Below are 23698 nucleotides of genomic sequence, written 5' to 3'. Positions count from 1 at the left end.
TTCTTCAACGTAGTAAAGATGGGTATTGTTATTCTCATTTGTAAAATGAGGAAACAGAGGAATTCGAGGCCCGGTCCATCACACGCTGCTGCTGAGTTAACGAGTGTCATTCAGCAGCCTTACACATTAACCGCGCACTCAGCCCCTTCTGGTCCCAGTCCCTGGAGAACCTTCCTGCACTTCGCAGAAGTAGCCGATGGGGTCCGCGCGAGTCTGGACTAGGCCACTGCTGCCTCCACCACAGGCGCGCGGGCGATCACGGCGGGGAGCTTTCCATTTGCAGTGACGCGATCGGTGAGGCCATACAGTGACGTATAGTGACGTAATTTACCCGGAACTAGGTGCCGGCAGGGCAGCCGCACCCTGGGGCCCCCTGCTCAGGAGGGCAGCGGGTCGGGCGGGTGGGGGAAAGCCGCAAAACCCGCGGGACCCGACCTCCCGGCCCTAAACCCACGGTTCCCGCTTGCCCGCCGCTGATCGGTTGCTACGTGACGCCAGCGCGCAGAGGCGCGTGCGCGGCCACGGCGGTGTGCGTGCAGCGGACGCGCGCCGCGGCGGCGGCGAGGACGGCGGCGACGGCACGGGCCGAGGGGGCGGTCGCTACGAGGCGGTTGCGGAGCGGGCGGAAGAGGCGTCTGTGCGGGCGGTGAGGTCGCAGAGGAACATCGTGGGGGTGAGTAGCCGTGGCCTCGCCAGGGAGGTGGGGCCTGGCCGCACCTGCTGCGCGGGCCCGGGGCGCGGGAACGCGCGCCCCTTCAGGCTCCTCAGCGCTTTCTCCCGGGGCGGGGAAGGAGCGGGGACGGGGGCTGACGAGGGTCAGTTTCGGGGCTCGGTCGCTGTGGGAAGCGGCAGTAGCTGGCCGGCGAAGACTCTCTAGTCCTGGAATGTGTTGTAAGAAGGAGGTGTTTGGGGACCTCGGGGTGGCTCTGCCAGGCTCCCAGGCCGAGGAGTCGGAATCCCGAGAAACCCGGTTCCTAGAGCAGCCTCGCATCCTGCCTGAGACGAGCTGGCGCGAGACCGATACGAGGCGGAACCGGGGACACCGAGGTTGGGGTCCGGAAAGTTTGGCACTGCTGGGGCCCTCAACGCCCCTGCCCTGGCTGGGCTCTGAGGCGGGGCTGGTTGTTATGGAGGGAGTTGTGAATCAGTGCCTGCGTGCGGCGTCAGACACACCCACGACCTGGAGAAGGCGATCTGTCAGTGTACAGAGGGGGCGGCCCACCTGTTGCCTAGTGTTTCCAACTTCGTGTGTGTGCGCACGTGCTTAATGCACGCCCCAAACTTTGTCGGCCCTAAGCATTTTATCACATTGTTGCTACAGCTTTTGCGGTCAAGGGGCGGCTAGCCATCCTCAGTTATTCGTCATAGACTCACATCAGCTGTTCTGTTTCCCTAAACCTTGTTGTGCTTCTGTCGTTATTAGGGCCGAGGAAGTGTGGAGGCACCGGTTTTTCTTTTTCTTAAAACTAGCACAGGCTTGCTATTTACTAAGCAGAAAATACAGATTTTGTTCAGCGTGTGAGCTGGAAAAATGTCGATGGTCGGACAAGCCTGATTGGGTACAGCTGGTCATCAGCCCAGTGCTTTCTTCTCAGCGCGCTGGACTCCCTAGTGGGTAGATGTGTGGCTGCAGTAGTGACCATGCTCGGGAGAAAGGAGTATTAGAGGTAGGAAGGAAGTCAGTCTTTCCTGACCGTTGATGAAGGCAGTGCCTAGAAACGGTAGAAGGACAGGCTCTACTGAAATTTAATCATGATTTGTGCAAGAAAATTGAAGAAAATAACTTGTAACTTCTCATTCGGATCTAAAATTCTGTGATTCAGTTTCATAACTGAGGATCTGTAAAGTATGTTGTTTGAGGTTCTTAGGTCTTGGAACCAGTGATAACCTTGCTCTGTAGCACTTAGGGTACTCGGAATTTAGTATCTTTTGCGCTCTAGACTATAATAGCTTTTAGGACAGGAATCACGTTTGTTTTCTTCAGGGCCATATCTCCACTACCTACAAAAGTGCCTGCCACAGAGTAGGCACGCAATAGATATTTATTATATGTGACACCGTGGATAAGTCATAACATGTAGTTAGCTCAGTCCTTGAAGTAGTTAATACATGTGCCCCCTCTTCCTAGTATTATGCTGCATATGGGAGGAGGACTGTGGGATTACAAATGACATAAAAGACCTGGCTTTTTTCTTTTAAGGGCAAACAGTCTAGCTAGGAAAATAAAGCATATTATATAAAATAATTATGAAACCAAATTAGGTAGTATGTAAACAGGTGCTATGTGAAGTGCTATACTTTAAGTGCAGTAGAAATTTAGAAAAGATAAGACTTGTGGGCTGAATTAGTGAACTCTTCAGAAGAGGTAAGGTTTCGTCTCATCTTTGAAAGAAGTGTAAAATTTCTGTTAGAGAAGAGATAAGTCATATGTTGAGAAAATAGTGTGAATTTGGTCATTGGGGGATATATTGCAGCAACTTACATGTACCATGAGGGGAAAATTGGAAAGATAAGGTTTAGTAGGTTGGGGAGGGAAAGTGTTAAGACTAAGGCAGGCTCATCAGCATCCCACTGATAACAAGATGGAGCCTGCTTTCCTGGAGGGATGGGAGTTGTGTTACTCAGAGTAGAGTCTTAAACAATCATAAGTGTTATCCTTACTTAAAATGAAAGGATAGGGCTTCCCTGGTGGCGCAGTGGTTGAGAGTCCGCCTGCCGATGCAGGGGACGCGGGTTCGTGCCCCGGTCCGGGAAGATCCCACATGCCGCGGAGCGGCTGGGCCTGTCAGCCATGGCCGCTGAGCCTGTGCTCCGCAACGGGAGAGGCTGCAACAGTGAGAGGCCCGCGTACCGCAAAAAAAAAAAAAAAAAAAAAAAAAAAAAGGATATTATCGTTGATCCAAAATCAGGTTGTTGTATACTTCTGATTTCAGTACTAATTTGAATAAGTGCCTCACTAATGTGCGTGTATCTTATGTATTTAGTCAGCAGCGCATGTCCTCATTTCTAAAATCTACCTATGTGCTTGGGCCGTTCCATTGGAAATTTACTGAAATGATGTACCCAAAGCAATTACCGAGCTACTCTCAGTGACACAGTTTTGCTTGGGATTATCTCTTATAGTGGTCTGAGGTTTGTAGTTACTGCTGATCCTGTAAAAAATAAAAATAATGTTAGCTGGGAAAGGAGTCTATTTGAAGAAGGATACTCAAAAATATTGACAAAAAGATTTGAGAAAATTAAAGATGCTGCTCTTAAATATTGAACGTTTAGTCTTTATCTTTTGTTGTTATGTGAGCTTTCTTTTGAGTGTTGCATAAACCTGAACTTGAATTGCTAACCTGTGTAATGTTGCAACACCAAATGTTATTTAACAACTCAGCAAATATTTATTGGGTGCTGGCTATGGCTAGGCACTGTGTTGGGTGCCAGCAAGACAAAGAATATAACACAGTATACCTGAGATACCAAGTGTTCATCAGAGGGGACAAACACTAACCGTGATGTGCTGTGATAAGAGTTCACCACTTTTGGAATGAATAAAATGCTGAAGGAATAGATCACTTTGGCTGGGGAAATAAATTGATAGAGTCAGGGAAAACTTTAGAGAGAAGACGGTGGAACTTAGCCCTGAAGGTTAAGTAGTATTTTGCTACATGGAAAAGGGAAAACAATCATTCCCGCCAGAGGGGAGAGTATAAGCAAAATTGCCGAAGATTAAAATTGAATGGGAAAACCTTGAGTTGTTTTTTGTAGGCTTTTTGTATGGCAGAAGTGATGAGACAGGAAAGGTATGGATGGAGCCAAATTACAAGGGGGTCTTCCATTCTAAAAAGCTTTAGTCTCCCTCCTTCCAGCACTACCCCCGTGTTGGTGATAGAGAACCTTGAAAGGTAGAATAATCAGATCAGAAAGTTAACAGGCAGTTCATATGCAGAACTGCATTAGAGCAGAGAGGGCAGGAGACCAGTTAGGATGTAGGTGAGAGATGCTGGGAGCCTGAAGAAGGACAGTGGGAATGGATGGCTTGTAAAGATATTTTAGATGTTAAAAATCTCTAAATGTTATGAACAGCTAGAGGTGAGAGAGAGTGAAAAGTCAAAGGTGACATGTCCAGCTCGAGTAACTGGGGATTATGAGGACATTAAATTAGAAAACACAGGAGGAGGAATAGATTTACAGTGGAGGGAAGAAATGATGGCATGTTAATTTTAAGGCCCATGTGTGGAGTTTAGAGAGGCCCATTAGGTAACTAGAAATTCTACTCCAGAGTTTATGAGACAGTTTAGGAATAATTGTAATGTAACTGACAGCCTCCAAGGCTATGGAAGTAGTACCATTCTAGGACTTAGTATAGTAATTAATGCTGTGGACTTTGGAGTCAGGAAAACCTGAAGTCAAATCTCTGTTATGCCACTACTGGTTGGGATGGGTAACCTCGGGCAAGTAATTTAGCATCTCTGAACCTAAGTTTCTTCTGAAAAGTGAGGTTAATAATATTTTAAAGAATTGTTGTGGAGATTAAGGTGGTATGTGCACAGCAGTTAGCACAATGCCTAGCTGATATATGCTTAATAAATGACAGCTGTTGCTATTAGTAGTAGTAATAGTTACAGTTGCAGAGGTAGTAGAAGAAAAGATATTCCTACGCAGAAAAGTTGAGAGCGAGAACTGGAAAGGGCAAGGAGTGGAATTTTTGGAAATCAGCACTTAAATCAAACTTAGATGGTTTCTCAAACTTGAGCATGCATCAGAAATGCCTGGAGGCTTTGGTAAAACACAGATTTCTGAGTCCCACCCCCAAAGTTTCTGATTCCGTAGGTCTGGGTGTGGCTCCTGAATTTGCATTTTGAACAAGTTCTCAGGTGATGCTGATGTTGTTATTCCCAGGACCATGCTTTGAGAACCACTGATTTAGAGGGTTAGTGAAAGAGGAACCAGCATAGAGGCTAACAACGAGATTGAGTTTGTTGGAGAACCCGGAGAGAGTTTAGAGAAGGATAAGGAAATAACAGCCTGCAGACTCTCTTGATCCACCAGTCTGCTTTCCAGTTCGATGAACCTCATCTCCTTCTTATTTCTGTTTTCTCCAGAATTTGGTATAATGCTTGGCACATAGCATTGTTTGAATGAGGCTTTGAAGCTTCTTAATACTGTCCTTGTGCATGATTGCACAAACTCACACACAGATTTCATTCATCCTCTTATATCTCTGTTGGGTCTCAGAGAAGGTACTGTTTCTAATTTTACAGACACAAACACAATAACTACAGAAAATTTCTTTCAAATACCTGATGCATAGCTAGATGCTTTTGACTTTGTATTAGATTCCCCCCCTCCCTGCCCACTTTTTTTAAATGTCAGAAAGTCCAATTTGCAAAATAATTGTCAGTAACAAATGTCAAGATTACAATCTGTGTCTTGTATTAGGCACTTTGCAGGTTTATAGGGTAAGCAAATAATATACTCCGTGTACCTGGGATGTTTACAATAGGATGGGCAAAACTTAAAGGAAAGAAACAGGGTGAGATATAATCACAGAAATGTGGAAGGAGAGGAACCAAAATATAAGGACTTATTTCTTGTATGCCGATATACTTTGGATCTTACATGTCTCATATACTCATATAGCACAAATGTTAGTCCTAATCTATGATTGGAAGTTATAAGAGAGTTCTGCTGTATAAGGAAATCAAACAGTTGTGCAAAGATATGAACACATTGAAAAGAGATTTCAGGAGTTAAATTGTAGCTAGACCAGTTAGCTACTCACCACACTTCCTGGGTTCTTGTTCTCTTTCATTTATTCTTTCTGCTAACATTCATTAAGTATTTACTATGTGCCAGAAACAGTGCAGAGTGCTGCACATAGAGAAATGCTCATTGCTCTGGGTGTTCAACACTGGCTTTAGTTAGGGGGTAATGATACTGTGTGAATGAGTGTGCACACACTTTGTCAAGGGAAGATCTGATGCCTGAATTTTATAATCTTGAGAATATATTGATATGAGTAGACATCAAGGACTTGAAGTTAAATTCATTCAGCCTTATGTATGTATGCAAGGGGCCATGAGAAAATATAGAGATATATGGAAATTTTTTAAAGCAATCAAAGAATATATAATTTGGTCGAGCAGAAAAACATATTTACAATACTATATAGAATATGGTAAGTGCTATATAAATATTGATCACAGACTAGGTTCTCCAATACTTGTTGAGCACCTGAGTGTTCAGTTTTGATTTCAACTCATAAGCTATTATAATGTTCCAGAAATTATAACATGTCATAAATCCACATTAATCTCCTGGGCTGCCTTTTGGATCTTTATATGATACAAAAATATTCTGGCAGTCTGTGTCCTTGTTTTCTTGGTTTGGGAAATATAGTATGTAAGTAACAAGATCATTAACTACTAGCTACTGTTTATCAAGTGGCTGTATTATGCTAGGCCTTTTCTCTAAGTCATTTAATTCTTATAATAACAACCTTGTAAACTGGATATTATCCTCATTTTACTAATAAGGCAACCAAGTTTCAGAATGGGGAGAACAGTTTGCCTGTGTTCGTGGCCAGCGAGGTGGGACAGGGCTTCAGCCCCACGCTTGGTCTCCAGAGCCAGTGCTCTTCACGCATGTCAGCATGGGGCCCTAGCATGCAAACCTCCAGGTGAAGACACCCAATCTTGTTTCTGCTGATTTGGGGAAAGTTGTTTGAGAAGTTAGAATTTTAATAACTGCCTGAATGATTGAAAACTGTTTAATAATATTGTTAAGAATGGACGGGGAAAGGAGGTAGACAATTAAAAGTCCTGAAGCTGATTTTCCAGTGAAGACATGTTATATTTGACCCAAAACTTTTTAGTCAACTGACTGGTTATTCTACATAAACATTCAGATCTTCCATTCTCTATGTATAAGTACAGTCTTCTAGAGGAAGAATTGTACTTTTCCAAGCTAATGACATTTAAAGTAAATTCACAACTACTTTTTTGACACTTAGGGAAAATATCTTGCTGCTCACCCCAAACAATGTATACTTGAGATTTCTCAGCTAATCTTCTTTCTCTCCACACCACTTACTCCTTTCACCCACCCAAGTGTTTATTTTTAAATCTATTTACAAGCTAAATACTTGTCTGTATATTCTACTTCTGGTTTAATGTTCTTATTCTGATTAGATTTATCCCTTTTGGGTCCTAGTTTGTACATTCCTGGAAATATCGATTATAATTATCTTTGTAAAACATAGGTGATTTCCACTAATTTCATAATAAATTTTAAAATAAAATTATAGTGATACAAATGGATAAATATTAAACCCTGTATTTGTTATCTATTGCTGTTTAACAAATTACCTCTAAATTTTGCTGCTTAAAACAACAGACATTTCTTATCCAACAGTATCTTTGGTTCAGGAATTCAGCTGAAGCTTAGCTGGGTGGACTCTGACTCGGTTGCAGTCGAGCTGTGAACAGCCTTGCAGCAGTCATCTGAAGGCTTGACTGGGGCTGGAGGATCTGTCTCCAAGATGGCTGCAGCCTTAGGTCTTTCTAGGGCTGCTTGAGTATCCTCACAACATGTCAGCTGGCTTTACCCAGAGCAAGTGATACAAGAGAAGAGCAAGGAGGGAACCACAGGCCTTGTATATCTATCTTGATGACACACACTGCCACTTCTGCTATATTCTGTTTGTTAAAAATGAGTCACTAAGTCCAGCCCACACTCAAGGGAAGCCAGTTAGGCTCCACCTTTTGGGGAGGGATGTCAAAGTATTTGTAGACATATTTTAAAACAACCATAAGTACTTTGTCATATGAAGCTATTTCCTCAGCTGAAATTGATTGTCTCTGTTGTAGCACATGCTGTTATCTTTCTGACTTGTGTATTCACAGTATTTTCTGGAATGCTTTGGAGAAAAGGTAGTGGTTTTTTTAAAAATCTAAAGCAAGTTTTTACTTTTTAATTTTTTTTCTGGCCACGCCACGCGGCTTGCAGGATCTTAGTTCCCCAACCAGGGATTGAACCCAGGCCATCGGCAGTGAAAGTGCAGAGTCCTAACCACTGGACCGCCAGGGAATTTCTGCAAGTTTTTATAAATTAAGATTTTTTTTGGACTTCCCTGGTGGTCCAGTGGTAAAGAATTTGCCTTCCAATGTGGGGGACATGTGTTCCATCCCTGGTCGGGGAACTAAGATCCCACATGCTGAGGGGCAACTAAGCCCGTGCGCCACAACTACTGAGCTTGCGTGCCTCAACGAGAGATCCCACGTGCCGCAAAACTACAGAGCCTGCATGCCACAACTAGAGAGAAGCTCGCACACTGCAATGAAAGATCCTGCATGCCTCAACGAAGATCTCGCATGCCCCAACTAAGACCCGATGTAGCCAAAAAAATAAAGAAAAAAGAAAATTTGTTGGTGATTTTTTTAAAGTTTTGCATCTGTCTTATTAGCTTTATTTTCAATACATCTGGAATCTTTTCATTTTTATCCTATTTTATGCATTTATTCTTATATAATTTCATTTACACTTATTTAGTAGTTTTCATAATTAATCTTAAATAAAACCAAACATTTCTAGATAAGTTAATTTACCTTCCAAACTTTCAGAAGAGTACTTCCCTAACCAGTGTCTGAAGGCACACCTTGTAGTTTCCATAGAACACAGACTTTGGGTTACATGATGAGCAACAAATGAGTCTATTAACTTATATTAAAGTCCTTTGGGTACTTTAGAAACTTCGTGAATAGGTCCTAAAGTAGGTCCATTAAATTCCAAATCTCATTCTTTAGAAGGTGTATGTATATAGAATATAATGGATTTAGTCAGGAAACCTTTTCAAAATGTGCCACAGTTTGGTTTATATTTTGGGACTTTATTTCTTTAGATGGTAACCAAATCTTGACTTCATCACCCCTACCCTCAACAAGTATCAATTACCTGCTTGCTTTTTTCTTCTAATTTTAACCTAATTTTAGATAGAAAATGATTCTCATATAACCTTCACCACCTTCCCCCAAATGTTAACATTCCTGTATATCTTTTCAGAAATATTTGATGTATATGGCATATTTTTATATTTATTCTTAAACATAAATGTCACCTACCATATTACTGTACTGCGTCTTACTTATTTTTCATTATATCCTGGAGGCTATTGCATGTCAGTACATGAAAAGGCTGCCTTATTCTCTATAGCCAGCTGCATAATATTCCATTGTATGGATGTTGTCAGGAAAAATTGTGAGAGACTATGAAATGGACATAAAAGATTACCGACTGTCCTACCTAGTGCACTCTTCCAGGTTATCTGAACCTGTCATTGTCTTTGAGCTATTTCAGGTAAATTGTAGGAAACTGAGAGTAATGCAGATGATTCTTGTCCATAGAAATGCAAATGGGTTTTGTTGAGTGGAATGCAACTGAACGTTGTCCTGGGGATATCGAGCAGTTTTGCAGCATTTATTTGTAAAGCAATTTCAGCATTCCAGATAGCCTGTATGTGTGTGTGTGTGTGTGTGTGTGTGTGTGTGTGTGTGTGTGTTTGTTTGTTTGTTTTTGCGGTACGCGGGCCTCTCCCTGTTGTGGCCTCGCCCATTGCGGAGCACAGGCTCTGGACGCGCAGGCTCAGTGGCCATGGCTCACGGGCCCAGCCGCTCCGCGGCATGTGGGATCTTCCCAGACCGGGGCACGAACTCGTGTCGCCTGCATCGGCAGGCGGACTCTCAACCACTGCGCCACCAGGGGAGCCCTATGTGTGCTCTTTGACTTCTCCTTGGAACTGATTTTATTTTCTTACTGGCTGCGTCATTAATTAATGAGTTAAATAAAATCTTTGACATGTTTTATATTTGCATGATTTTACTTTTAAAAAAAATGCCCTTTTAACAGATGTACTATAACAAGTCCCTTTTTGATGGTCATTTTATTTGCTCATACTTGTTTTCAGTAGTTTTAATCTCTAGAAAAGTCTATGCTAGCCTGAAGCAGTACTTTGTGATTACTTGCCAATGAGATTAGTGCATGAGACAGTTTTGATAATTTTTCCATCAAACCTTATGTCCTGATCCTTGTCCTCAAGGAGTTTATGGCCTAGTGGAGAAGGAATAGAAATGATATCAGATGAAGAGTAGCAGGGTATTGGGTAATTTCCTAAAGGAGAGCTAAGTTTAAGTTCCCCTAAGGGAACTTGCGTTGGCTTGCTTTCCTCACTGCATGTGCTTTTCTCATAGGGCCCTCATCTGTGCTAGCTGGAGCAGAATTAGACAGCCCTCTCCTTGGGAAGCTGGGTGCCAGTGTTCCTGTTTTTAATGCTGGCTGTGGAACTAGTTAAGTTGGGGAGTCAAATGGAAACCCATGGCTCCAGTTACCAGCAGAATGGGTTATTTGTTCTTACAGATAGTGGCATTAGCAAGAGACTATAGTGGAGTCATATAGTTGGGGGTCAGAGTGGGGTCAGTGGTTATATTCTAAAGTCAAAACAGAAGGCAAAAATCAAGTAATGTCAAAATATTCTTTAGGAGATCCTAATGCCTACAAAGTGCCATGTCATGGTTTTCTTAATACATGCACACCGCAACATAAGCTAATTTGGATTAGGAGAATTTAATTTTACTAGAAGTTTTATTTGACACCCCTAATTTGGCTTAACACCTCACTTCATGAGTGCCACCATTACTAAGCATTTCCTGGCCTGCCTCAGTAGCCTCCACTATGAAGCTATGTCTGCAGTTATGTAATTGGTGGTTTGGTAAAGTTCTTTCAGATAGTTATTTTGCTTTTGTGTAGTAGTAATAATCTTGTGTGCATTTGCATTGTTTTCATTGATTTCTTTGCTCTCTCTATGTTCTGTCATACCTCCATTAAAGGTTTAATCATCTAAACCGTAACAAATGTACACTTTGTTAACTACTGAAGTAAGTATGTACTATTTATTTCAGTGGTTATTAAACTCTTTTGGCATGTGGAAATCACCTGTTGAGAGTTTTTAAAGGAAGGGTTAATGGTTAATTCTCCTAAGGCAGGGTAACCATTCGACCACCTCTCTACCTCTCTGTTATCAGTGCTTCTCTAGAGCCTTCAATTAATTCTTTGCTGCCTCCACTTATTTGTCAGTGTCAGTGGTTGAGCAATGTATGAAATCACTCCTACCTTCTGTTTCAGGCTTGATTATTGCAAGGAGCATATAGTCATTGAGTGGAGTGATGGCGAGCTCTCACTATTTCTAACTCCTTCTATATACATAGTTGAATTCGTAAGTTAAATTTGAATATGTTGCGACTCCTTTGTGGTAAGAATTGACCTAATTCAGGTGGAGTTGGGGAGGAGATTCCCAGGGAGCTTCCTTTCATCTATCTATCTATCTATCTACCTAATACTTCTAAGGAGACACCTTAATAAGCTCTGATGTTCAAAGAAGGCTTCCCGGTGAGGGTGACACCTCATTAGGCTTAAAGAAAAAGACCTTACTTATGCTAGGAAAATGTATTTTGGGCAGAGAGATGGCTAAGTGTGTCACAGTAAGTGGTTACGAAGCTCGATGTTGCTGAAGCACAAAGTGAGAGGCAGGGCGTCCTTAGGGAGGACGCTAGAGTGTAGGCACGGGTCAATTCAACAAGGGCTGTGTGTGCTCCACAAACTTGTATACCAGCCCAATGACCATAATACAATCAGTGTGATTTTATTAATAATATGATCACTAATAACTACCATTTGTTAAGCACTTACTATATGCCAGGAACTGTATTAAGTGCTTTATAGTTATTACCTCATTTAATCCTCTGGGATATTCACAAGTGAAAATATGGAGGTGCAGAGAAGTTAAGTAACTTGTTCAAGGCCATGTCTAATGAGTGCAGAGAGTGGATTCCAAATTGCAGAGGTCTGACTCCAGAGCCTTTTATTTGGGAGTATTATTTTAAAAGTGTTAAGCAGGGGAGTAGTGTGATTATATATTTATTAGATTGATTATTCTGTAAGCTGAGTGGAGATGGAATTGAGGGGGACAGAAGCTGTTGAAGTATTTCAGGTAAGAGATGATTGAAACCTGAACAAGAATAGGAGTTACTAGATAGGCATAGGAGGGATGAATTAGAGGAATCTTTAGGAGGTAAAATTAGGAGATCTAACCAATTGATTAGATATGGTGCGATCAGGGAGAGGAAGGAGTCAAGGAAGTCTTACAGGTTTTTAGCATGGATTGCTGTGTGATGATACCACATATTAAGATAAAGGACAGTGGAGGAGGATATGCATTAAGAGATCCGTGTTGAGTATGTTGATTTGAGTTGCCAGTAGGGACATGCAGTGGAATCATATTGCAGGCATATGAATCTGTTCAGATGAATCTGAGATTCACAGCGGTGGCCTGGGCTAGAGATAGAGATTTGGAAGTTAGTAGGAGGTAGCTGAAACTGGGTAAATAAACTGACCAGGAAGTCACAGCCCTGGGAAACACAACTCTTAAAGAGACATTAGTGAAAGAATAGACACGTGGAGGTAAAAGGAGAACCAGGAGAGTACACTGTCGCAGAGACTAAGGGAGTAGAGTTTCAAGAAGGCTGTGTCCATGTCTCAGAGAGATCCAGGAAGGTAAGGATGGAAAAGCGAATCTTGGATATTCCAATCAAGAGGTTATTGATGACCTTGGTAAGAGTGGTTTCAGTGGAGTGGTGGGCTGTTAGTGAGACTTCAGTGGATTCAGGAGTGAATTGGAGGTTAGAAAGAGGAGGCCAGGGGTATAGATAATCTTATGAAAAATTTGAATAAATACTAGAGACGTATTAGAAAGTATGTGTGAAGCACAGCGTTGAAAAACTGGCCCTGAACTCTGCATACTGTCAACCTTGGCAAAGCTGATGTGGGCTCAGTCCAACAAACAGAAAGTCTTTGAAACCTTTACGGGGTGTAGACTTAACTCCTGAGAGTCGGAGTCAGCTGCTTCCTCTGTAGGCTCCCAGTGAGTCCTTCAGTTTGCTCTCATTTGTTTGTCAATGCAATATACCTCAGGAAATCATCACCAATGCACGTCATCCTGAACAATATTTTGGTTAAAAAAAAAAAGTGATGGAAGAAATTGGTGGAGGAAACCCTGGGGAGGAAAATGATAGTTATGGAGTAGCTGTTAAGTGTCAAGCATGTACTATGTCCTGTTATTTCATTGCATCTTCATAACCACCCTACCAGGGGTGTGGCTATCCCCATTTTCTGAATGAGGAGATTGAGAACCCATAGCCTTATCTCCCCTTATCCTAGGTTCTGCCACTGATGTCTGTAAGCTTGGACAAGTTTTTCAGTTTCCTCATTTGTAAAAAAACGTGGTTATTATCCTTAAGTCCTTCCCAGCTCTAGGGTTCTAGGAGTCTGTAAATAGTTACCAATAGTGTTGCTGTTTGGGCATGAAAAAAGGCTGTTAGGGGAATTTCCCTTTCTCAGTGAATTAATAACTTAACAGTAACACTGTCAGGTTGTCCACACTAAATAATTTATTTTCCCATCACACAGTGAGTACCCATTACGTACGTGGCCTTAGAAGGCTACGTAAAATAAACTAAGTAAATGGGCTACGTAAAATAAATCAAGTAAATGGGCTCGGTGGCATGCTGTCCATCAGTTGTTACTAGCCCCGGGCACATGGGCACATAGCTACCTGCAAGACTGTGTGATGATTTTAAAGTGTATTATAAGTTAAGTGCTAAGTATTTTTATTAATTTAGGAGGTACTCTGGCATGTGGCCTTTAAAAATTACATTATTATCTTATCATAAATCTTGATTAAAGCAACAAAACATATTTACTATGGCCAGCTTTATAGCTGGGGTGAAATATTTTATAGTGTATATAATGAGCTGCTAGATGATGGTGATTATCTGTTCACATCTGAAAAATGAGAGTTGGGAAATTAATTAGAAGCTTTACAAGTCTATTTAATTGTGAAAATTAATTTCAAGTAACAGTATCACATGCCCAGTGAGCACTAAATAATTGAGGAGGAGGAGGGAAAAAAAGAAATTATGAGGCTTTCAAACCTTCTTAAGTCCATTTTGGAAAATGGTTAGAAGAAAAATATAATGCTAGTGTGATTTTCAGAGACATCCTTTACAACATGATGTGTAAGGAAACAAGATTAGCAAGTAATAAGCATTTTAAAATTAAATATTCTCCCAATTTCCAGCCAGTGTGTTCTAGGTACACTGATCCTGGCAAGCAGAGCTTATGGTTATGGACTGTCTCCTCAGAGGGCATTAAGAAAATGTATAGGGGCAGTTTTATTTTCTAATTTGGTTGAAATGCATATTATTTTATTATAAATTATTTTAAAATTTCTCCCTTATAGCTAATGTATTTTTATAAGTGATTAGTAGGTTCTAAATCTATGAATTTTATTAAAGAACAGTAGGTAGCATAACAAAATTTTTGTTATAAAAAGTGAGCATTGGGACTGATAGGGTTGATGGCCACTGCATTAGTCTTCTGTTGATGTGCCACAAACTTACAGCTTAAAACAACAGCCCTTCAATGATCATTTCTGTAGATCAGAAGTCCAGCATGATATAGCAGTATTCTTTGCTCTGGGTCTTACTAGGCTGAAGTCAAGGGGTTTGCAGGGGCTGTGAGCTCATCTGAGGCTTGGGGTCATCTACCAAGCTCATTAGTTGTTGGCAGAATTTGATTCCTTGTGATCATGTAACTGAGGTCCTCATTTTCTTGCTGGCTGTCAGCTGGGTGTCCCTCTCAGCTCCTAGAGGCCACCCTGAGTTTCTAACTACATGGCCGTACTCACAACCTGGCATTTTACTTCTTCAAAGGCAGCAGGAGAATCTCTCCAGTTGACTATAACAGTGTCTCATATAAGGTAGCCTAATCACATGATTGACTATCCCATATTCACAGGTGCCGCCTATACTCAAGAGGAGGGGATTATACAGGGCACGTACACAGAGGAGAGGGAGGAGAATGGGGGGTGGGAGCGTCCTAGAATTCTGCCTACCACAACCACTAGTATCACATCTTCATACCTGTATCTCTTGTATATGTCAGTGGAGTTCAGTTATTTGAAACAGGACCACTACTTTAAGCATTCATACAGATATTGAGTACCTACTGTGTGCCAGGTACTTTCCTAGGCACTGAGATGAACTGCCCATGGAGCTTATCTTCTAATGATAAATACCTAATGATGAAGATAATAAAATGGAGTAGCAGGTGAGAAGTGTGTGTGTGGGGGTATTCTTTTAGGTAGGATGGTGAGGGAGCAGAGACCTGAATGATGAGTAGCCAGTAGTGGGGACTCTGAGAACAAGATATTCCGAAAGGCAGAGGGAAGGTAATTATAAGGACCCGAGTTCACGGGTAAGCTCGTCTATGTTTAAGGAACAGCAAGGCCAGCGTGGCTGGAGCAGAATGTGAAGAGAGGAGTAGGATATGAGTTCGGGGAGGTGATTGGGTGACAGCTCATACAGAGCCCTGTAGGCCTTGGAAAGGGTATGATTTTTTTTATATTACATATTTTTATATAATTTTTTTATTGAAGTATAGTTGATTTACAATATTGTGCCAATCTGCTGTACAGCAAAGGGACTCAGTTATGCACATATAGACATTCTTTTTTTTATATTCTTTTCCATTATGGTATATCACAGGATATTGAATATAGTTCCCTGTGCTATACAGTAGGACCTTTTTGTTTATCCATCCTATATATAATAGTTTACATCTACTCATCCCAAACTCCCAGTCCTTCCCTCTTCCAACCCCCTCACCCTTGGCAACCACAAGTCTGTTCTCTATGTCTGTGAGTCTGTTTCTGTTTCGTAGATAGGTTCATTTGTGTCATATTTTAGATTCCATATATAAGTGATATCATATGGTATTTGTCTTTCTCTTTCTGACTTACTTCACTTAGTATCATGATATCTAGTTGCATCCATGTTGCTGCAAATGGCATTATTTTGTTCTTTTATATGGCTGAGTAGTATTCCATTGTATATATGTACCATATCTTTATTCATCTGTCAGTGGACATTTAGGTTGTTTCCATGTGTTGGCTATTGTGAATAGTGCTGCTATGAATACAGAGATGCATGTATTCTTTTGAGTTATAGTTTTGTCCAGGTATATGCCCAGGAGTTGCTGGATCATATGGTAATTCTTTTTTTTTCTTTTTTTTTTTGGCTGCACCCTGTAGCATGTGGGATCTTAGTTCCCCGACCAGGGATCAAACCTGTGCACTCTGCAGTGGAAGTGCAGTCTTAACCACTGGACCGCCAGGGAAGTCCCTTTTTTTTTTTTAAATGGTAATTCTATTTTTAGTTTTCTGAGGAACCTCTACACTGTTCTCCATAGTGACTGCACCAACTTACATTCCCACCAACAGTGTAGGAGGGTTTGGAAAGGGTATGATTTTTATTCAAAGATAGGAAGGCATTAAAGGGTTTTAAGCAATGGAGTGACTGATCTGATTTACATTTTCAAAAAATTTGTATTGAGAAAGGGCCTCTGGGGGTGAGGGAGATGTATAAATACAAATAGATAAATTCTGTGAAGGAAATGAATACAGTCATATGAGTGCAGATGATAAGGTATCCTGGCGAGCCTGAGGTCAAGGAAGGCTGCCTGAGGAAATGGCACCTGAATTGCACCTGGAGGATGGAAGGTGAAAAGAGGAAGGGGTCCCAGTAAGGGAGCAAATTATGTCAAAACCCTGTGGCATGAGAGAGCTTGTCATGTGCCAGGGAACATTAGGGGAAATGGAGTCAGATAGGAGCCAGATTCCACAAGCCTCCAAGGCCTATTTAAATGTTTTTCCTCCTCTCTTATGTTAAGAGGCTTGGCAAGCCACTGAAAGTATTTAAGTGGGGGTGAGAGTCATGGAGGGGTTGAGGGAAAGAGTTCATAATCAGTCTTATAATGTGACATTCAGTCTGACTGATGTGTGGAGGACAGCTTGGGGTGACAAAAGGGAGATGGGTTAGGAGCTAAGCGATGGTCCAAGTGAGAGACAAGGGTGGTGAGCACTGGAATGGTAGCATAGAAGTTGCCAAGAAGTAAACTGATTTGAGAGCTCATTTAGGACGTAACATTAAAAGACTTGCTGATGAATTAGGTATGGGTGTAAGGTTGAAGCAGGTGTCATTCTAGTTTCCATAATTGGATTCACTGAGCTGAGGAACATTGTAGGAGGGCAGGTTTTTTAGTGGCAGAGAGGACGTAGAGAGTACGAAGTGAGTTTTGAAGTACCTTTGAGGTAACCAAGTAGAGATATAAAGTAGGCAGTGGGATATAGAGGTCTGGAATTCAGAGAAGAGAGCCGTTAATATCTATATGGACTTTTTGGGTTAATTTTGAGGGCTTAAATATGCTAGAAACTGTAGTAGGTTCTGGGAGTGTAAAGATGAGTAAGACATTCATTCAGTACTTGTTGAATGAATTTATGTTATTGCTTTCTGGAAGTTTGCTTACCAACAAGACAAATCAATAACAAAATCACAGGGCATTGTTGATGGGGGCAATGATAGAGGGAAACGGAAGCTGATTCCAAATCGTATAAAAGGGGCACCTGACGTAGATTGGAATGTCAGTGAAGGCTCTTGCTGAAGGGTGTGAGGTCTGTTCCGAGCCTTGAAAGAGCAGGCAAATTTAGCCAGACGAGGGGAATATAAGAAGTTCCAGTAGTAAAAGCTTGTTCATATTAGAGAAGACGATGAAATCTCAGAAGAGCCAACAGTTCCAAATCCCTGGCTTTCTCTATAGGCTGGACAAGTGATGGTAAGGCAGCGTCCGTGCTTAAATTGGGTGTTTTTATGGTGATGGTGGTGGACCTCTGATGTAGCCATTCTTGCTCTGCAGCCCTTTTGGAAAGAGAGGAGAAGAGTATTCACAGCTGGCAGGGACTTCAGAGAACTTTAGCCCTTTCTTCTCATTTACAAATGAGGTTACCAGTAGCCAAAGAGGATACCTTGTTGATACCTTGTCAGCAAGTCTGTCTCCGGGCGTCCAAGGTAAGGTTCTTCACACTGCTACAGGAGGCCCAGTGCCCTTTAACTATGTATTTCCACATCCTCTGACATATTTATATGGAAAGAGAGTGTACTGGAAATACTCAGGTGCTGCCATTGAGTATTGCAGGTCTCCACGTGGGCTGTGTCTTTGGAAGAGAAACTGAGAATTCTCTCTAGACTGTGTTGTACCCTCTTTCTTTTTTTCTACCCACTGTATCTTTGTCCTTTTCTTCATCATGTACTAGCAACGAATAACAACAGTATAGTTGTGCAGTGATAGTAGTGGTTAATATTTACTGAATATTATGTGCTGGGCACCATAGTAATTGTTTTACCTCATTTAATTCTACCAATAGTCCTCTGAGGTAGCATTTTAGTACTACCACATTTCACAGAAGAGAACATGGAGGCTTAGAAAAAAGGTTAAATAATGTGTGAAGGATTACACAGTAATAAATGGTGGTGCCAAGATTTGAACTCAAGCAGTGTGACTTTGGATACTCTTTACTGCCTTTCCTAAGACAATTTATAAGCAGTGCTGTCTGATAGAAATATAATGTGAGCTACAAATGCAAGCCATGTTTGTAATTCAAAATTTTCTGGTAGCCATGATGAAGGAAAGAAAAATAGGTAAAATTAATTTAGAAATATTTTTATTAAGCCCAATATATCTAAAATATTGTCATTTAAATATCTCAATGTGAAAAAATAAAAGATATTTTCATAAGTCTTTGAAATACAATGTGTATTTTATAGCATGTCTCAATTTGGACTAGCCTCATTTTCAAGGGCTCAATAGCCACATATGATGACTGACTACCGTTTTGGCTCATGCAACTCCAAAGGGGCAGGAGAGTGAACGAAAATTCTGACTGTTCTGCTTAGTGGAGCCAGAGAGAGAAAAAACCTGCTGAAAATCCACAGATGAGGCAAACTGAAGAAGGCGGAGTGGTAATTCCTGGGTCTGATCCAGTGAGCAGGGGCGAGGGGAGAAGAGTTTTCTCTCCCATTGCCCTGAAGCTAAGTGAGGTATCTTTTTTTTCTTCCCACATTGAGACTCAGCATTTTTCTGTAGGGTTACTCATCATGGTTAGTTTTCATAGTAGTCCAGTCCTTAAGCGCTTTTGGAAATAAAGAGGCATTTGTGGGTGGCCACCAGATATTGCAACATTGTTTCTATGGGAAAGAGGTAAGAATTAAGGCTTATACATTACTTGCTTTTGGAATGTCATCTTTTGTTCATTGGGGAGGGGTGAGATTGGATACTGTAGTGATCATTTGCTGTGTGATATCTTTAAGTTACAGCTGTTACAGCACAAGGAGAAGAGTAGTTAACTTTTTAAGTTTATATTTATGGGTAATGCTCATCACCTGTTACTTTCTTTGCCCTGTAGCTAGGCTCATAGTAAGCTTTCATTCACCCAATTGTTTGTTCAGTTGAATATTAGCTGAGAAGCAAATATACCTAGAACTGAGCTATTTGAATCGTTTCCTTCATGAACTTCCATTCTTAGACACTTGCTTTCCCTGGGTCCTTCCCCTTAGAAAAAGCAACACAGGCTTATCCTAACAAGCTAAATAACATTGGTGTGTAGAAAGAATGAACAGCCCTATCCCTCCTCCGATCTGAAAATGCAGACCTGTGTACTGTCTCAAAGCACATCAGGAGTGTTATATTTTTGTGAACGGAAAAATAGAATAGGGATATATCAAAGATTTTTACCAGAATGTTGACTCTCGGGATTATACTGTTGTTAATGTTTGTTTACATTTCCGAAGTATCTGCAGAATTTACAGTTGAAAAACCTTAATAAATCACTAGACACTTAGCAAGAGAACACCAAGAAAGGTGCCGCATAATAATTAAGTGGTATTGTAAGTTTAAAAATATTTGAAAAATGTGAGAAACATCATGCAAAGTGTGATACAGGGGTATAACCTTGATTAGTAAAGTGGAAATTTGGAAACCAAATACATGCTGAATATTACGGGAGGGAGAACTTATTAATGAAAACATTTGGTTATAAACAGTTGAGATATTTTTAAGATGAGCACGTTATTTATTTATTTATTTATTTATTTCTGCTTCAGGTCTTAGTTGTGGCATGTGGGATCTTTCACTGTGGCGCGTGGGCTTCTCTCTAGTTGTGGCGTGTGGGTTTTTTTCCCCTCCCTGTAGTTCTGGGGCACGGGCTCCAGAGGACGTGGGCTCTGTAGTTTGCAGCACTCAGGCTCTCTAGTTCAGGAGCGCGGGTTCAGTAGTTGTGGCACACAGGCTTAGTTGCCCCGTGGCATGTGGGGGTCTTAGTTCCCCGACCAAGGATTGAACCCACGTCCCCTGCATTGGAAGGCGGTTTCTTCACCCCTGGACCACCAGGGAAGTCCCTGAGCAAGTTTTTGTTTTGTTTTGTTTTGTTTTTGTTTTTGTTTTTGTTTTGTTTTGTTTTTGCGGTACGCGGGCCTCTCACTGCTGTGGCCTCTCCCGTTGCGGAGCACAGGTTCCGGACGCGCAGGCTCAGCGGCCATGGCTCACGGGCCCAGCCGCTCCGCGGCATGTGGGATCTTCCCGGACCGGGGCACGAACCCGCGACCCCTGCATCGGCAGGCGGACTCTCAACCACTGTGCCACCAGGGAAGCCCAGCACATGTATTTTTATAATGAATTCCTGAGAGTGACATGGAGTCCTACATTTGTGTCTCCAACCTATACTTAAATCATTTCATTTCAATGTATTATTTGTTTATTGAATACTGTCCTTGTGGGACACCAGGGAGAAAGACCTAGTAACCACCCTCCAGGAATTTGTTTTGGCTATTTTTAACTATTAAAAATCTGTTTTTTACTAAAACTCTATTCCCATCAATAGTTGCTCATTTCTCCTCAAATTGCTTCTCAGGAAAGTACAGCAAGTCAGAGATCATCTATATCAGTGTATTCATCCTTTTGTTTGGGAAAAAAAAAAAGGCCTCCTTTTGATAAACAAATATTTCAGCACTTTTTAAAGTGTCCACTTCTTAAAATTTTTTAAAATATCATTTAAATAAAAGATAAATCAATTCTTGTTTTAAAAGAAGGAAACACTTCAGAAGTACATTGAGTTTAAACATAAACCTTCCCATTCACTCCCTTCTATCCCCTTACTCCCACCCCCCTCCCTGGAAGTTACTACTGTTAACAGTGGGTGTGTGGCCTTGCAGTCCTTTTTTCCATGTATGTATTTACTTAATTAGTTCAGCAGATATTTAAGTGCCTTCTTAATTATAGAAAAACACTTACATATATTTATATTTACATAGTTGGATCCTATTGAACTGAGGCCTGCTCTCTGCACTTAACTGTGTTTTGGAGCTTAGGTCAGAACTTTCAGATCTATTCCCTTCTTATTAACGGCTGCTGCGTTGTATGGATGCACTGTAATTTATTTTCCACCCTCCCCCCCCACTTTCTGCTATTACAAGCAATGCTGAATTAATAATCCTAGAAGCAGAATTACTGGGTTATAGGAAATATATATTTAAAAATTTGACAGATTCTGCTAAATTAACCTCTAAAAAGCTGAACCAGTTTATATTTCCAACAGCAATATGAAATCATTTTTTTCCTACATATATGATTTAGTTATAGAGATTTAGAACTTGAAGGGACCATAGAATGTGGCCCAACCCCTTCCACCCCTTTTCTAAGGTAGAAAATGAATCTCAGAGACTTGAAATGATTTGTCCAGATCTTACCCAGCAGAACTATGAGTACTTCCCAGTTTCTGATTCTGTGTTCTCTTGGAGGCATCTTAGTTTAGACTAAGATATAGTGCAAGGTTCTGCCATACTGTTTGTTTCTGTTTCTTTTCTGTTGTTACTTGAAACAAACTTCCTTTTCAGTTTCACATTTTCTGATAGTGCCCTGAGACTCCTGCCTTTGCCATCTTGTCTACATGGAACATCTTTCATTTAATATCCTTAAAAAGCTACCTCCTTCCATTATTTAAAGCCCTCCTTATCCACAGGGTGTATACGTTACTTTAGATTTCCCCATAGGTACAGCACAGCAAAGGAAGTATTTTATGAATCTTCCTCATCGGCAGCTGACCCTACCCTGTTGGCCAAGTAAAACATAAGCTTCTTCTTTTATAAGCTTGGAGAAGGAAATAGACTGCAGGCATTGGTCTGTTATAGCATTTCTGCTACATTTGATCATTTTATGTCAAATAATGTGATGACATTTAAACTAAATGGACTCCAACTTAATAACATTAAAATTTTTATTAATTATAGTTTATTTTTTCTCTTAAAAATAACATAAAGAATGTAGTCTACTATAAAGTATAAGTGGAATCTCCTCCTCTTGTGTTAATATATTTATTGCTAAGGTGTCTGCATTGGAGGCTTGTTTCTCTTATAAAGGCATGGTCCTGGTATCTTTTCTTGATGGGCTATGAGAATTTGTGTCAGTGACATCCCAAATTGGTGCTGTAGCTGAGCTGGTCACATATCAAGATGATAACTTTAGGTAAAGAATCAACTTATGAAATTCTAAGGAACAGAGATCAGCCTTGATGCATAGTTTGATCATGATAAAAGAGATAGAATTCAGTATTAGATGTGAATTAAATTTGGTCCATGAATGTTGTTCGGAACTGAGGATAGCAGTCTAATCATAAGCTCATCAATTATTCAGTAGCATCTTGGGGGTATTAGTGCACAGAATACAGAAAGCCCATCCGTTACTCTTTAGAGTTTTTGTTCTAAAGCAGAAGGAAAAAAATGTACATTATTCTCTTTTTTAATGGATTTTATTCTTCCACAGTGTCAGTGAAGATTATATGTGCACTGGAAGAGTGCACATATAGGCAGGCCACATATTTGCATATTCATGGGGGTTTATGGAAGATTTGGGGTAAGATTAAGTTTGGAACATGAAGGATGACAGTTTTACAGGCAAAGTCCATTTTCCTAATCTTAAGAGACGTGGACTTCTTGAACTTTTTGCCTAAGATTTTGTTCCTGAAATGAAAGTTATTTGCTTGACACATGTTGTTCATCCCCTATTCTACATACACACTATAGATTTGGATTTGGCTGTAGATTTGGCCTTGGCCATAAATTTGGGCCAGTGGCTCTCAGTTTGAACTGTAAGTGCTAGCCTACATGAGGATAATTATCTCTGAGTTTTATTCTTTCTTTTCATTGCAGTAGAGAATGGTATGTTGGAGGAATAAAGACAATGCTCATAAAACCAAGGGAAGGGATTATATAGGGGGAAAAAAAGAACAAAAGGAAGACTAGTATAATTTGTGAACATTTCCTTTATATTATATGCTAGAATGGCAACAAATAAATTTATAAATCAGGATTTTAGGTGGACTAATTTCTCAGAACTGATCTTTTTTTAAATTTCACAGAAAATAGCCAAGATAGCAGGGTTTAACAAACTGCGTCAAAGTATGCACAGTAGAACATTTTTATAACATCTATAAATGAAAAGCCAATTTCCTTTATGCAGACAATAATGCAAATGTTCACAGTAGCTTTGCTACTAAGAAATTAAATTGTTGCAATTGATGATTCCACTGCTTTAATGGGAGTTCACGCTATAATAACCTTTATTAATTAGGAAAATATCATATAATTTAAATCTGGGCAAGAATATTACAGACCCATAAGTTGCCACTGAAGAAATTAAAAAGAAATGGCTGTCC

General features: G+C 40.8%; 1 protein-coding gene across 3 annotated transcripts in view; it reads left to right on the top strand.

The window, feature by feature from the left end:
• The first annotated feature begins 541 nt into the window (after window positions 1-541).
• Window positions 542-23698, top strand: part of BTBD9 (BTB domain containing 9) — a 409031-nt gene continuing 385874 nt past the window's right edge. For 2 of the 3 annotated variants that reach the window (XR_014016964.1, XM_081247538.1), the window contains exon 1: window positions 542-673. The gene's annotated coding sequence lies outside the window, so the exon portion shown is untranslated. Of the gene's footprint in view, window positions 674-849; window positions 1048-23698 lie in introns of those variants that run through there. The other variant, XM_081247539.1, reaches the window with a different exon arrangement.

Source organism: Mesoplodon bidens, assembly GCF_964165515.1.
Source record: "Mesoplodon bidens genome assembly, chromosome: 10".
Classification (NCBI taxonomy): Eukaryota; Metazoa; Chordata; class Mammalia; order Artiodactyla; family Ziphiidae; genus Mesoplodon; species Mesoplodon bidens.
The sequence above is the reverse complement of the archived record's forward strand: the minus strand, read 5'-3'. Positions and strand labels throughout refer to the sequence as shown.